Genomic DNA, 15103 nt, shown 5'->3' with positions numbered 1-15103 from the left:
GAAGCTTAATCATCTGTCGTTAAGCTGTGTTTATGGTTTTAATGAATTGCTATGAAGAAAGAAAGCTTCCAGTTTGGAACATGGTAAGCAAGTATGACTGGATTACTTCATGTGGATCTGGACTTTTCTTTTCAATTCTTTTCTTCTCTTTGTTCCTTCCTTCCTTCCAGCCTTTCCTTTTCCTTCCTTCCTTCCTTCCTTCCCTTTTCCTTCCTTTCACAGTATTTGATTTATGTCTTCCTATATTTCCAAGCCAGGCCTCTAATCCATTCAAATTGCATTTTGACTCTGTTTTGTCGATAAAACTTACTATTAATACAGGGTTATAAATATCCGATCAAAAGTTAAAGAAGCCCCAGAAAATAAGTTTCAAGATGAAGCTGTCTTTATGACACCGTCAAATAGTTTGTTTGCTTGATGTATTTTATGTTGTAGAACAAAAGCTTCTGTTAAGCGGACAAATTTTCACTCGTCTAATCAAAAACCATTCAGAAAAACCTGATGAATTTAAGATAAGGTAACCAGAAGTGCTAAATGCAAACTGATCTTCAGCTTTTAGGATGCATTGTTGCAGTACTTAGATATACATTTCTGTTTTTTATATGAAGTTTTAGAATAACTAGTAAATAAAAGATACAGTGAATGGACAAGACAAAGAAAGGAAATAAAAAATAGAAACTGGAAGACCACAAAATGCAAAGAAAACTCTCTATAGACCTTCTATTTCACATACTATCACTGTAAGAAGCAGAGAAAATCAGATGCACAAAATAAAGAAGTGTAGAAAGTGCCTTTATACTAATTGCACATTGCAAGTGTAGTGCATACTGTACCTTTTTATCCACTCATATTTTATGCATTATGCATGGATAGTGGAGCTCAGTCTATGACGATGTGCTACAGGGGCTTTGCAGCATCTGTTAATCTGTGCTATTGACTGAACATCTATTAGTCATGAGGAATCTGCTCCACCCACACACAGCTGACATGGATTCCCTTGGTTGTTGCTATTTTTCTTCACAACATAATTTTAATATTATTCATGCAATAAATTAATATTGTAAAACCTATGAATCCCAGCACTTTCCCCTCAAATTCCCATTCATAAACACACCTCACTGGTACTGATTGTTCAGCGGGGTCCACAAATGCTGACAAAGGAATTTTTTGCAAATCAAAAAAAGAGCTTGATTTAAAAAAAAAAAAAAAGCAGCCAAATAACCAAGAGGAACACTAAAAACATCAACAAATCACAAACCAGGAGGACTGAATGGTACAGGACACAAAAGACATGAAGCTCAGGAACACATAGGAGTAAAAATCATCATCTGACAAAGACAAAGGGGAAGAAAGACCACATGCTTGTAACAAGTGGGAACACTAAGTGGAGAGGGCAGGCCCAAAAGGCGGGAAATGAAAAAAATGCAGGAAACAAAAACCACTTCAAGGCACAAGAGGACAATAACCTCCAAAATAAAACAGGAAGTAAGCAAAACACAAATACCTACCACTGAGAAACATCAAAACAGAGACAGGGGAACAAACAGGAGCTTTATTGTGTATAAATAGTATCGTGGCATGCACATACACCAGTCAGCCACAACATAAACTTTGCTGACAGCAGGAATGAAGAAATTTCATCACCTCATTACAGCTAAATATTTGTAATGAGGTGTCCTGGTATTCATGCATCTGTTACAGACTCAAGCCGTCAAGGTAATGTCGCTCCCTGATGGCAGTGGCCTTCTCCAGCAGAACAATGGTTCCTCATACTTTCTACACAGCAGAAAGTATGAAACACAACAAAGAGTCAGATGCATTTGCCCAGCTTCTAGACTCCCCACATACCAATCTGATACCGCTTCCTTGAGATGCGTTGGAACAAGTAAGATCAAGCCCCACCCGACAAACCACAGGATCCAAAAGTCCTGCTGCTGATCTGCTGGTGCCAGACACCACAGGACACCTGGGAGGTCGCACGTCAGTGCTCCGGTGTGTCAGAGCTGTTTTGGCAGCCATTATTAGACAGGTGGTTGGTTATAGAGTATGTTGTACCTTAAAACACATCTTTTACTAATCTTTATTTTTATTTTCTGCATCCTTTGGTACATAAACGACTGAGTTTCTAAAGGCACTTCAAATCTTTTATCCTTTGTGTCATAATCTAATAAGAGTTTTAATCTGATGGTTTTTGGTTGGTTAAAACTAAAGCAATGCAGTTTATTGAGTTCACTGGGTTTCCCCCCTCTTTTTACATCTACACCTGTGCTGTCAGTCTGTGCATGCAGAACAATTCATGTGAGATTGTAGAGATTAGTTTTTAACCTAACCTTTACCTATTTGCTTTTATGCTGATGGCTGGATAAGAAATTTGTAGCCAGCGTGCGTTAAATTAGAAGTTATTGCCAGGAGACATGTTGTGTAGCTCAGCAATAAATACTGGAAACATGGAAATAGGTAGCGTGCCCAGACACGGATACTTCAGGCATAAACATCTGGTAAAACCACAGCTTTTGTACACCTCCCACAATAAAAAATGTGTTTATTAGGGGGTTTTACACAGGTGGACAAAAAAATGAATAAAATGAAGAGAACAGAGAGAAGTGTCAAAAGCTGCTAATATCAGTCCCTACACAACCAAATGTTAAGGTGTTATGGACAGTTTCCTTATTTATATCAACTCTAATGGGGTAAATTATTTTAAAACTCATTCATTTAGACTTTTTAAAGGCAGCTATGCCAATACAGTGAGCCGTAGCCATCACCTGTCTGCCAGGCATCACCTCATCTGATTGGAGTCTTGACTTTGCTTGTGCCTTTTAACTGGACTTTCTGAGAAATGTCATGCTATGCTGCGAGACTGTATAAGTAGTTTGTTCTTTGAGTTTTGCGAGGAAAATTTTAGTAATTGATTTGTATATGACACTTTATCACACTAATCATCAGATATGTGAGTCTTTGGACTGCACCTGTACAGTTTCTGGATGCAGCGTGCTGAGCAAATGTGCTGGTAAATTTGCACCTCATCCCCTCATCCAAATACAGTCATTTCTGGCTCAATAAAGCTGGACCATACTGGCTAAACACTAATGTTTAGGTAATTCAACACACAGACTACCTCCATCCTTCACATTGTGTCTCTGGTTTTCCAGATTTTTTACATTTCAAGCTTTTATGCTAAGCAGCCTCCATCGTTTTTCTAATTTAACTCTCACTTAGATTAGAAAACTGATCAAGGCTGGAAGTATCTTTCTTAGTAGTTTCCTAAATGTGTAAGGTCTACGTCATCAGTGATTAGATCAGTGATTCAGATCTTAGATTTGTCTTTTAAAGGCTAATAAAAAGTATGGTTTTGGACAAATGTAAATAAAATTTAAATTTGAAGTTAAACTTTAAGTCAGTTGGAATTATCTTTCATTCCCCAGATTGCCAACATTTTCCAGAACAATAAAATCAAATACAAACCAAACAAACATATTCTAATAGGTCATTAATGATGACCTAGACAGAGGATTAAAAATGAGACAAATTTGGCAAATTAGATTTCTCTTTGCAAAATGCTGTGAAACTATTTAACTTACTCTTTTTTTTAGGTGGTCAGCTTTTCCATTGGGGTTTCTGATGCATGCAAACTTTCATCATGAGCTCTTTAGTTTATAGCTTGTTTCCTTTTTTCCCTCCCTTGTATCCACTTTGCGTGATTTATAATTTATTCTCTGGCTTTGTCTTCTATCTTTTCTGTATCCCTGTGTCTTGATGTAGGAGTCGAATCGGAGCAAACAGAAGCATTAGCTTCACACTGCTGAACAACCAATTAAACAGCGAACAGCAGAGTGAAAGTGGAACATCTTTGTTTTGTATCACTGCGCTGACCATCTGCAATCCACCGAGACTTCTTAAGTTTATGTTGACTCCCTTCATTGACTCAAAGCAGCGGGAGCCAGCAAGAAATGAAGGATTATGGAGGTTAGGTTAAAAAAGAGAGAGAGAGCGAGAGAGAAAGGAAGGAGTGAAGGAGAGGAGGTGACAAAACCCACAGAGGGTAGCTCAGTTTTGCAGATGTTAAGGGAGCTCAAACTGGGCTCAATGGCCGTGGACAAGCATCTGGAAAAGGCATCAGTGGCTGTGGTTACAAGAGTAGAGAAATCTCGTCGTGGCTTCTTAAAACAGCTGCAGGGCTGTTTAGGGTTGACGCATGTTAAAATTATAACTGGGCTGGAATAATCTGTCCATCCATCCATTTTCTGGTTCCTATCCCAGCTGTCAAAGGCCAAAAGACAGGATAGAACATGAACAGGTCACCAGTGTGTTACAGGGTTAACACAGAGAGACAGACAAATCTTCACGCTCATGTTCACAAACCACAACCAATTCAGAATCACCCACTAACCTAACACGCATGTCTTTGGACTGTGGGTGGAAGCCTGAGTATCCAGAGAAAACCCACATAGACATGTGAACAACATGTAAACTACACAGAAAGACCTCAGCCAGTTGATTTAACCTGAAGTTCAGATGTCATCAGATAAAATACCAATTTTGGCTGGTTACCTCCATGATGTGTAACGACACAGAGAAACACAAATGCAGGACATCGTAGTGAGAATCCAAATCTTTAATCCAGGGTGAGGTTATGCACTAGGAAGGCAAAGTCCAAATATATAAAGGAGACCAACAGAACAAAGACGACAAACAATTGAGACATGAGTAATACTAACTGTAGAACATTGTAGCACTCAAGTGCAATGAAAAGAAAAGAAAACAAAGGGAAACAGGGACTATATACACACAGACAGGTGAGTCACTGGCTAATTGAGATCTAAACAGAACAAATGACCGAACGGTAAACAACTAAAGTGTGAAACAAACAGGGAATTGCAAAAAAGGAATAATAATGAACAGGTGAACCAATGCAGCATTCCATGTGAGGTGGAAAGTTGGAGGCCCGAGTTCCCAGCAGCTGTTCCAGCTCCAGCTCCACAAGTAGGTCTTCCCACTTCGGAGTCCTGACACTAGACTCCAGCAAGGACAGTAAAAAAACATAAAAGAAGGAAGTAAATGCACAGATCTAACCTAAAAATAAAACCATAAGTGAACTAAAAAAGGGAGTAGTCCCAAATTTACCATGACAATAACACAGATGTGGTAGAGCTGGAAAATGAAAAATCCACTCAGTATTTACAAAGACCTTTATTACTGTAATAAAAGAAAAAGTAATATTAATACTATACTATACTGTACTTTACTACTATAAACTGTACTTCTATCAGGTACTTTGTGTAACTAACCAGGGTTTGCTTTGTGAGTGATTCCCTTTATATCTGCCTGAATGAACCTTTTCTGTAGCAGCTTCTAATTTCAGGTCCTCTTTCACTTCTCTTGCTAACGGTGTGCCTCAAGGTCGTGTTTTGGAACCTATATTGTTTCTGCTTATCTGCTTCCTCTTCTTGTAAGTCCTAAGATGTTTCTAAGCTACGGCTCTTGCATGGGTACTTAAACTCTATTAAATGTTGGGAGGCTGACAATTTGTTTCCAACCTAAGTCCCATTGTGTCATGCACTGAGCGGGAAATTGTTATTCATGCCTTTATTCATCATATTTAGATTACTATAATTCACTCGTTCACTTGTCTTGATAAAGCCTCCTTAGAAAGCATACAGATTGTGAGGCTTCTGACTAAGTATTCTAAGTATTCATATCACACTGTTGCTAATTCAGTTGTACTGGCTCCGCATCACCTTTATGGTCGTGGGGTGGTGAGGGATTTTTTTTGTGTTCTTCACTCATGCTGCTCTTCAGGTAAAGGTGGGCTGGGTTTGCTGTTAGAGTCTTCTGGTTCCCGTTCTTCCACTGATGCACCACCATGAGATTGCCGTCCTTGGTTAACCAGTAAGCAGGTTCTTCTTATGACACTCTGTCCTTTCTCCTAGAAACTATTCTCTGTCACTGAAGAGTCTCAAAGTGACCAGTCACTTCCTTTGCTGCTTTGTCCCTGGACATTCTGAGTAAGAACTTGCACCATTTACAATAATGACTCACCTGCTCGTCATTGCTGCCTGGATTAACCTCCCCTTGTTCTCTGACAGAGTTAGCTACCTGAGCAGCAAGCACAGACTCCCTATTATACTCCATACTCCTTGTTTTCTTGCTAATAAATCGTTCAGAATTACCCCAAAAGTGACACAGAATGACACAGAATATGCTTTAAGATTCTGGTTTTAACTGGTTTTAACACACCAACATACATCAGTGAACTTTTACATACATACATCTGGCCGGAACACTCTTTCTTTGAGCCTGGGATCTGTGGACTCACTGGTTTCTTTTAAAAAAACAGCCAAAAACTCACCTTTTGGAGCTAGCTGCTGGAGTACGACTGATTTTGAAAGTTCTTTTTAACAGTGTAGCAAAACTTCACCAGCTTATTTCCATATATTAGTCAAAGGGGGAAGATAACATGCTGATTTGTACCTCAGGAGCTGACAGGGCTCTCTTTATGGCTCTGTGGCAGCTGAGTGCATTTACAGGATGAAAATGGATTGCGGAAGATGTGGAGGGAAATTACTGTCAGAGTTGTTAACAGCCAAAAATAACTCTGAAATATAAATCGTGTAGAGGACATCTAAACATTTTATAACATGTCAGTAACAATAAGAGGCAAAGAGTCGGGCTAAGACCGTAGCTGACTGACAAAGAAGGAGCCTCGCTGTGGAGGATTTGTCTCATCTGTTCTCCCTCACAAGTACAGAAGCAAAAGCACATATGCAAACACTGCACTCCCTCTGCCAGACAGATGGAGAGACAGTCAGGCTTCTCAGCCAGTTCCTGCATTTTTCTCCAGAGCAGCATCCTTCCCTGTCCAGCAGCAGTGTAGAAAGTCCTCATTTGAACCAGGTGCAGCCGTCGTTCAGCAGTACAAGCCAGCAGCAAACTGCAGCCCCTCCTTGGCTCTCTGCCGGCATGTTGTGTAGCTGGCCTGATGCCACATAGAGGCCAAAATAGAGTTTCTAAATAGATCTTGGAGGTGTTCTCTGCTCTGTCACCCTGTTAGCTGCATAAAGACTAACATATTCTGACTAAAACCAGAAAAGAAATTCTTAATATATATATTTATCTCTTTTAAAAACTAAAAACTGAAATTTCTTTGTTAAGAAGACCACCCAGAGCACAGAGCTCATTAACATTTAAGCTGGAAACAGGGATTAGACAGGTCACATCATTCAAAGGCCTTGTTCAGTTGTAAAGGTCGTTTTATTGAATGAACAGTGACAGTTCTCACAGTCATTAAAGTACCTCTATATATGTTCTGACTCATGTACTTTAACACAGAAAGGTTATATGATAGAGTGTGTCATCTCTGGCTGACACACCTTTGTCCCCAAAGCCACCCTGCTTTTTAACTCCAGCCGATAAGACCATTTCCCACACCCATAAACATAAACTACTCTACACTCTTTATACTGCCGACACTTTACTCAGTTTTAGTCACTTACAGTTATTTTTTCACCTTTCAGTCACTTTAATTTTAAAACTGTGTATATTCTGTATATTCTGTGTATTTATTATCTCACTCTTATTGCCTGTTTATGCCCTGTCCTTATCTTCACTGTCATGCTGCTCTGTTGTATCTTAATTGCCCCTTGGGGATAAATAAAGTCTTTCTGATTCTGATTCTGAAATATCACAAATACTGTTTGTATTTGCTGATTTTAACACATTTTGACCAAATCATCAATAATTAGTCCCAAAGAAAGGCCCCCCTAAACAGTATTTTTCATATTTGTTAAGATCTCCCATATATGGGAACAATTGTTCCGTAAAAAGTATCGCAAATTACAGAAAAATGGGTTCCTGCGACAGTTATTGTGGAACCAAACTGTGCTGAATGGCAGATGCTACGCTTGTGCTCATGTATTTTATAATACTGTACAAGCTGCGATTTATTCCGAACTGGGTGTGATGTTGGGCAGGGTCTTCCTCTATATGTGTGAAAGAACAGAACATTGTAATCTTAATGTATTAAGGAAATAAAGCCCTACAAACACAAATGAACTATAAGCAAAAATAGGAAACATATAAGAATCCATAATGAATGTATCAATTTATTTTTATGAAGTTTTGGTTGGGAACATCTCCAGAAACACAAGCTAGACTTTACTTGTGATACTGTTTATGAGGGTAAAGGACCCACTATTGATCATTTGAGTTGTGACATCAGCCTTGATTTATTCAACTATTCTAGCTACAGTACATGCATTTTCTATTGAGTACACAGACAGTTTTCTTCATACACACACAAATGGTGACAGTGGAGGATGCTCAAGTTAAACACATTAAATGTGACTGCTCTAAACACCTGTTTTTGTCTCTTTGTGATGTCAAAGGGAGCCCATGTGCTGAATCTGGTCATCTCTGACACAGTCTAGTTGTGAAGCTCCCACCACATGTTGTTCAAACTTTGTGAGAGGTCAGAGTAAAGATGGGTTAAAAGGAGGGGGAAGGGAGCTTATTTCAGACAGTGAATGTCTGATGGGCTGTACTGAGGTAGCATAAGACAAATAAGGATTATTTTGAACTGTTAATGATGTAAAGTGACTTTCATAAATTCCAAGAACAAAAAAATATGGAGCTGTATAGCCAAAACATTTGAGGAGGCAGAAGATTGAGATGGGAATAAGGAGGCCTCACATCCACTGTGAGTACCCATTGTTGAACAGAGGTGGCGGCTCATCAGTTTTCAGCTGCTTTGAGGTGTTTCAATCCCCACTCACACGCTGCCTCATGTGACCTCAGTAGCTCACATGATGGTAGAGTCCCAGTGACTGATCCTTTTTTTCACACCTTGGCTCATGTGTTGACCCACACGATTAATCCTCGACCCCCAGGACCACCTCCAAAGGAACAGCCCCTACTACCTAAATACCTGGGACTCTTCACCAGCTGCTTACTAACTGAAGAAACCTCTCGGATGAGAGGCGTAACATCATTATGAAAGTAACAGCTGTCTTCTTTTTAAACTCTCAATACTACAGGTGTAACGTAATTCTGCAGATAAACACATGGTCATTCCCAGTGATGAGCTTCATGTGGGAATATGCTAACACGTGAATCATTTCTGCTTCTCCCACAGCTCCACTTATTTACAGGGAAGTCTAGTGCAGCAGCAAAGAAGAGGACTTTGAAGAGATTTCCACCCACATCCATGCTCATTTGTGCTAATTAGGATGTACAGCATTATTTTTGCCCCACCCTTGTGCACTCTAAACCTTTAGTTTCTTAAACATCTGTTTCACTGTCATCCCCAAAATGCATCTGAGATGTGAAAGAAAAATGTCAGTAACCCCTGAAATAGCAGCTTTAAGAAAACGGTCTGTGCATTCATTAATTCGTGTCAGATTAATAAAAAGTAGAAATTCACATTAACACAGAATGAAACTGGCAAAAAATTTAAAAAGAGTCCTAAAAAGGTTATCAGAGAGTGTTAATTTATGTTACAAATTTGTGTACCGCATATTATTATTATTATTATTTTTCTAACCTTTAATTTTCAGCACCGTATTAGAGCCTTTTCATTGTTTTGTGTCCGTGTAGAGTGGCCTACATTAGTCAGAAAGTCTGTTTGTTTGAAAACAGAATTGAAAAGTGCTGTCATGTTGTTTAAACACTTAAAATGGAATAAAATGTCAAACATCTGCTGTGTCTGTTCTCTCATGTTACACTAATTATTTTAAGTGTACATTTTTCATTTTCTTTTGTTTTACATTTCCAATTAAAAGCATGCAAACATCTCAAATAAAGGAACTACAGGGTTAGCAGTTGTCCTGTACATTTATTATCATTACTGACAGTAATTCCAAGTGTTAAGCCCCTCTGCAACCTAGAGTCACCTTCCAGTGGCAGTGCGAGACTCTCTGGGTACTGCCAAGGCTTAATTGCCAGTTATCTACACTTCAGAGAGAGAGATACTACATCCTGCCTCATCCTCTCTTTTTAACAGAGGTTTTTTTTTTTTTTTTTAAGTATTATAAACAAAAAAACACAGTTAAAACTCTGGCTTCAGTCTGGACTTTACATTGTAGCTTGTGAGCCATGTCGTAACACAGGTCTTTATCATTAATCCTCATGTTCACAGATATACACCTATACAGTATAGCAACATTAACATTAACACGCCATTTTCTGTAAAATTATGGATGAAGACACCATTTAAAAGCAGAATTCCCCATAAAATTTTAATATTTCACACTCTGGACATGAGGGTGTTGGTTATTTGCATACATGAAACATGTCTCAATGTCTAACCAAATCTTGCATCCTGTTTTCATTTGCAGTTGTTTCCATCTCATCCTGAATAGCTGAGTTGCCAACACCTGAGTTTTGTTCGTCTCTCTCTCGCACCAACTTTTGATGTGTTTTCATCTGTCTCATCCACCATAAACGTTCTTCCATTAAACCTTATTGTTATCGTATTCCTTTGTTGGACCAGGCTGTAACACAAACAGCAGCTAAAAAAATGAAACTGATATTTAGAGAAGAAATGCAGCTGAGAAAATATGCAAATATTTGCCACATTATTTTACTTTTACCAGCAGAGTCACATAATTCCTTCAGAAAGTAATGATGGCCTACTCAGTAATTGCACATTCAAGATAAGGCAAGATAGGTCACGAGAAAATTAGTGTAAGTCATTGTGTGTGTGTGTGTGCGTGTGTGTGTGTGCGTGTGTGTGTGTGTGCGTGTGTGTGTCAGCCTCCACCACTCAGCACCACTCCATTAAGTCAGCTTTTGTCACCAGCAGACTGTGACACAAAGGCCTCTGATAGAGCCGACTCAGAGTAAAACACACACACACACACACACACACACGCACGCACGCACGCACGCACGCACGCACGCACACAAAGAGAGTGTCATGTCGCCATCACTTCAGAGGACATTACACTGATTTACATTCATTTCCCAAACACTCACCCAACCATAGCTGCTACTTATCTAACATGAACCTAAACCACGTTTATACTCATTGTAAATTTTAATGGTTCACATCAGTGCTTTTCTCTTCAGAAGACAAACAGGCATTTTTTTTAAATCACAAACACTGACAAAAGAGCCAGACTGAATTTTAGTGAAATAAAAGCTAAAATCAGAGAATCAGTAAACTATGGCTTGTTTATTTTACCTATAAATATGATATTCATTCAACTTTGCTGTATCTACACTAGACAAACCCTATCATGCTGTCCGCTTGAAGAGCCAGGTCCGGATCAAATACGGCTGTAGTGTAAACAATAACAATAAATCTATAAGACATACATGAGGACAATGTATCATCTCTTCCAATAATTGCTCCAGTTATACTACGAATTACATAAAATCTGCAGGAGAGCTTTTAAAAGCGTGAATGTAAGAGAGCGAGAAGAAGTGAAAGAGAGAAGAGTAACTGCTTTAGTATGAGTGCGGGCCAATCAAGGACAGTCAAGTCGGGCTGAGAAGCCAACATGTTAGTGCCACAAACTGCAGTTCCTCTTGTGGCCACTTATGGTTATCTCCAAAACTGAGTCAATCCTCAAAGACTTTTATGTTACAACGACCAACTTCACAGCATTAAAAAAACAAAGCTAAAAATCGGGAGTCCAGAACCACATGTTGCAAGCTGCATCCATCTTTTATATACAGTCAAGTTTCACTCCATATTTTAAACCTGTAGTGGCTCCATCCCCACAGTTAGAGAACAGTTGGTTCAGCCTGTTGGAGCTTGCTTTTTGTCCCTGCAGTCATAGCAGATCCAAACAGTGTGACTGTGCACACAAATTTACGTCCCACCATCAGGTGTAATACAAGGACAAACATCCAGAGTAAAAAGGCTTTGATTGGACTGAAACATTCATAGTTGTGAGGTGACTAACCGCCACTGATATCAGTCTTGGTATCATGAGTGTTTGCTTTATGTTGTGATCGTTTGCACTTGTTTTGTTGAAACTGCAGTTCACTGTGATACCATTCTGCAGAATTACCAACGAAACACTTCTTGAAACAACAACTGCCACTTGAAATGTTTGTTTACGAAAACATTTCTCTGGCAGATTTTTGCTTTAAATTGCTTTAAATACTACTACTACTTTAAATACTATAAAGCTACCAACATGTTATGTACATATCTTCTGCATACATCTGTCAATCACTGCCAGAACAACAGGTTTTTTCTGTTTTTACTATTCTGCCAGTATAGCCTTAATTCAGCTGCATGCACATGGCTAACATGTGCAGAGGATCATGCTTACAGGCCGACAGATCCTGGTCGCCAATTTTGAAAAAGACATTGATCTGCCAGGTTACCAGTGACCTGCTTAGTGTCAGGGTTAGGTTCAACCAACCAACTGAAGCTGTAAGGACCGAAATGACTGATTTGAACACCTTGTAGTTTCTAAATCTTTGCTTGTAGGCTGAAAAGCAACAGTAGTCCTCCACCTAAGTGGTTTACTGGTGATTTTCTGGAGGTTAAAAGGTCAGTAAGAGTGGAAAGGATTCTTTACATGTTCTCAGCTCTACTGAGACCAAAGGAAAACACCTGCAGTGTTACTGTTGGGTCAGCCAACTGAGTCAAACACTCCGTGTTTATGTATTTAAGGTGAGATAAGGGAAAGACGGAGCTGCGCTGCCAGTTAAACTGGTTTTAAATATTCAGAACAACAGACAAGTCACACACACTCTGAATGCTGCTGTACCTGTCTGCATGGTGACTACATTTACAAGTGTGTGCATGTGAGTGTGTGAGTAAGCAGCAGTGTACTCGCACACTGTGTGTAATCAACTTCTGAGAACAATGCGCCTCTTCTTCTTGAGGACTCTGAGGAAGAACCACCTGTCCTCAGACATCCTGGTGAACTTCTACCGCTGCACCATCGAGAGCATCCTGACCAACTGTATAACAGTCTGGTACGGGAACTACTCTGACCGGAAGGCGTTGCAGAGGGTCGTGAAAACTGCTCAGCGCATCACCGGAGCACCACTTCCTGCCATAAAGGACATCTACAGGAAGCGGTGTCTGAAAAGGGCTGGGAAAATCATCAAAGACCCCAGTCACCCATCACATGGACTCTTCACCCTCCTGCCCTCTGGGAGGCGCTACAGGAGCCTCCGGACTAAGACCACCAGGTACCGGAACAGCTTCTTCCCCACAGCTGTCAGACTCCTGAACTCTGCCTCCTGACATCTGACCCACGTTAAACTCATGGACTGAACATACACACACCCACAACCACCTACACACACACACACACACACACACACAATGGACAACCGTACCCTCAAACACACAATAATAACATGGACTGAACCACCACTCACAACCACTAGCACTTTATACAGCCTCTGTAGAAATTATCCACATATCTCACTTCTCTTAACTGCACTACTGTATAGTTCTGTGTAAATAATCATTCTGTACATACAATAATTTTTAATCCTACAACTGTTTATAACTTGCATAGTTCACATTTTTTATTTCATATTCTGTATAGTTTTTTCATATTTATATCCTGTTCATAGCCTGTACATAGCTTGTACTCACTACAGCCTGTACATACTTATAGTTATAGAATATTCATAACATACTTCATACCGTGTACATTATAACAAACCATAATAGACCCATTTCTGTAATATACTTACATATCTATATTATTGCTAATATATATTGTAATATATCTATATCATGGCTAAAGCACTTCTGGATGGATGCAAACTGCATTTTGTTGCCCTGTACCTGTGCATGTGCAATGACAATAAAGTTGAATTCTATTCTATTCTATTCTATTCTATTCTATTCTATTTAGAATGATTTGGGAGCCCATTCACCGAGGTAGTAAATACTGACTAACCTGAAATACAGCAAGCAGAAAACTTGCAGCAGAAAAAAGTAATCTGTTACCTGTTGACACGGGGCATCTGACTACTTGGAAACAGCACAACATAAATTTTACCTTCCTTATTATAACCTCAGGGTTATGGTTAGAATACAGCTAACTGGTAAAGATGTAGCATTAGCTCGTCTGTCAGGAAAGATCTGTTTTTGCCAAGTTTGAAGTCCAGATAGGTCAATAAATAAGTCCCAACTAGGAGATGAGATTTTACTAGCAATCTACTGTAATATGAAGTGTCTGTCAGTGTTAATGTCTGCTATTTCATCCTTAAAAACAAACAAACAAACAAACAAAAAAAACATACCTGATGTAAGTTTGGCTGACCTAAATTACTTTGTCATTTATTACAAAGTAGTTACTTTGTATTTACTTTTATTACTTTTATAGCGATTATAATTATTAATTATAATTTATTATAAAGTAATTATAATCACTTTACACTGAAGTGAAGAAATGCATTACTGTACTAAAGTCAGACAGCTTGCTAACAGAAAGCTAACCAAGAAACCAGAGTGATGCTAAAGCTGCGTGAATGCTGACCTCAGCCCAGCAGTCAGAGTAACAAGTAGTTTAACAAACTGCTAAGTACTGCATTACCTTTAAGAAAAATAATGAGTAATGTGTCACTTTTCCATGGTGAGTGGTCACAGAGGTCATCAGTCAAATTTAATTTAAACTGTGTGAGGCTTTAATTTTTTATAGACCCTTTCCTGAACCTAGCGATCCCTCCAGGAGGAAAACATGCTTGGTTCTTGATCATTCCTGTTCTTACTTTCCTTTAAAGTTTATGCTAGAGCTCTTCCCAGTAATCCAGTCAGTCTTCCTGATATACATGTACACTTCCTGCATAGCGCTCCTCAGATAATGTCTTTATATAGCTTAGCTTTCAAGCTTTCAAGCTATTTTCTCCTGTTTTTCCACGTTTCCTGGTGAATCCGTTTTGATTCCTGTTGGATTTTCCTGGCCTGTTTATGGACTTTCTGCCCTTTTACCCGACCTCAGCCTAGATTAAAGTTTTGAATTTTAAATTTCTGCTCTTCCTCCTGTGTGCAAATTCGGTGTCCTGTTTCCTTTTAAAGGGTTACAGATCATCCGTCACTCTTTAAACAGACTCAGATGTGAGAGTTTGCAGCTTTCTGCTTTACCATTTAATCACTGGCATTTATTCAAGGTTTCTTTTT

The sequence above is a fragment of the Oreochromis niloticus genome, linkage group LG15 (genome assembly GCF_001858045.2).
Source record: "Oreochromis niloticus isolate F11D_XX linkage group LG15, O_niloticus_UMD_NMBU, whole genome shotgun sequence".
Taxonomy (NCBI): domain Eukaryota; kingdom Metazoa; phylum Chordata; class Actinopteri; order Cichliformes; family Cichlidae; genus Oreochromis; species Oreochromis niloticus.
Note: the sequence above shows the minus strand (reverse complement) of the source record.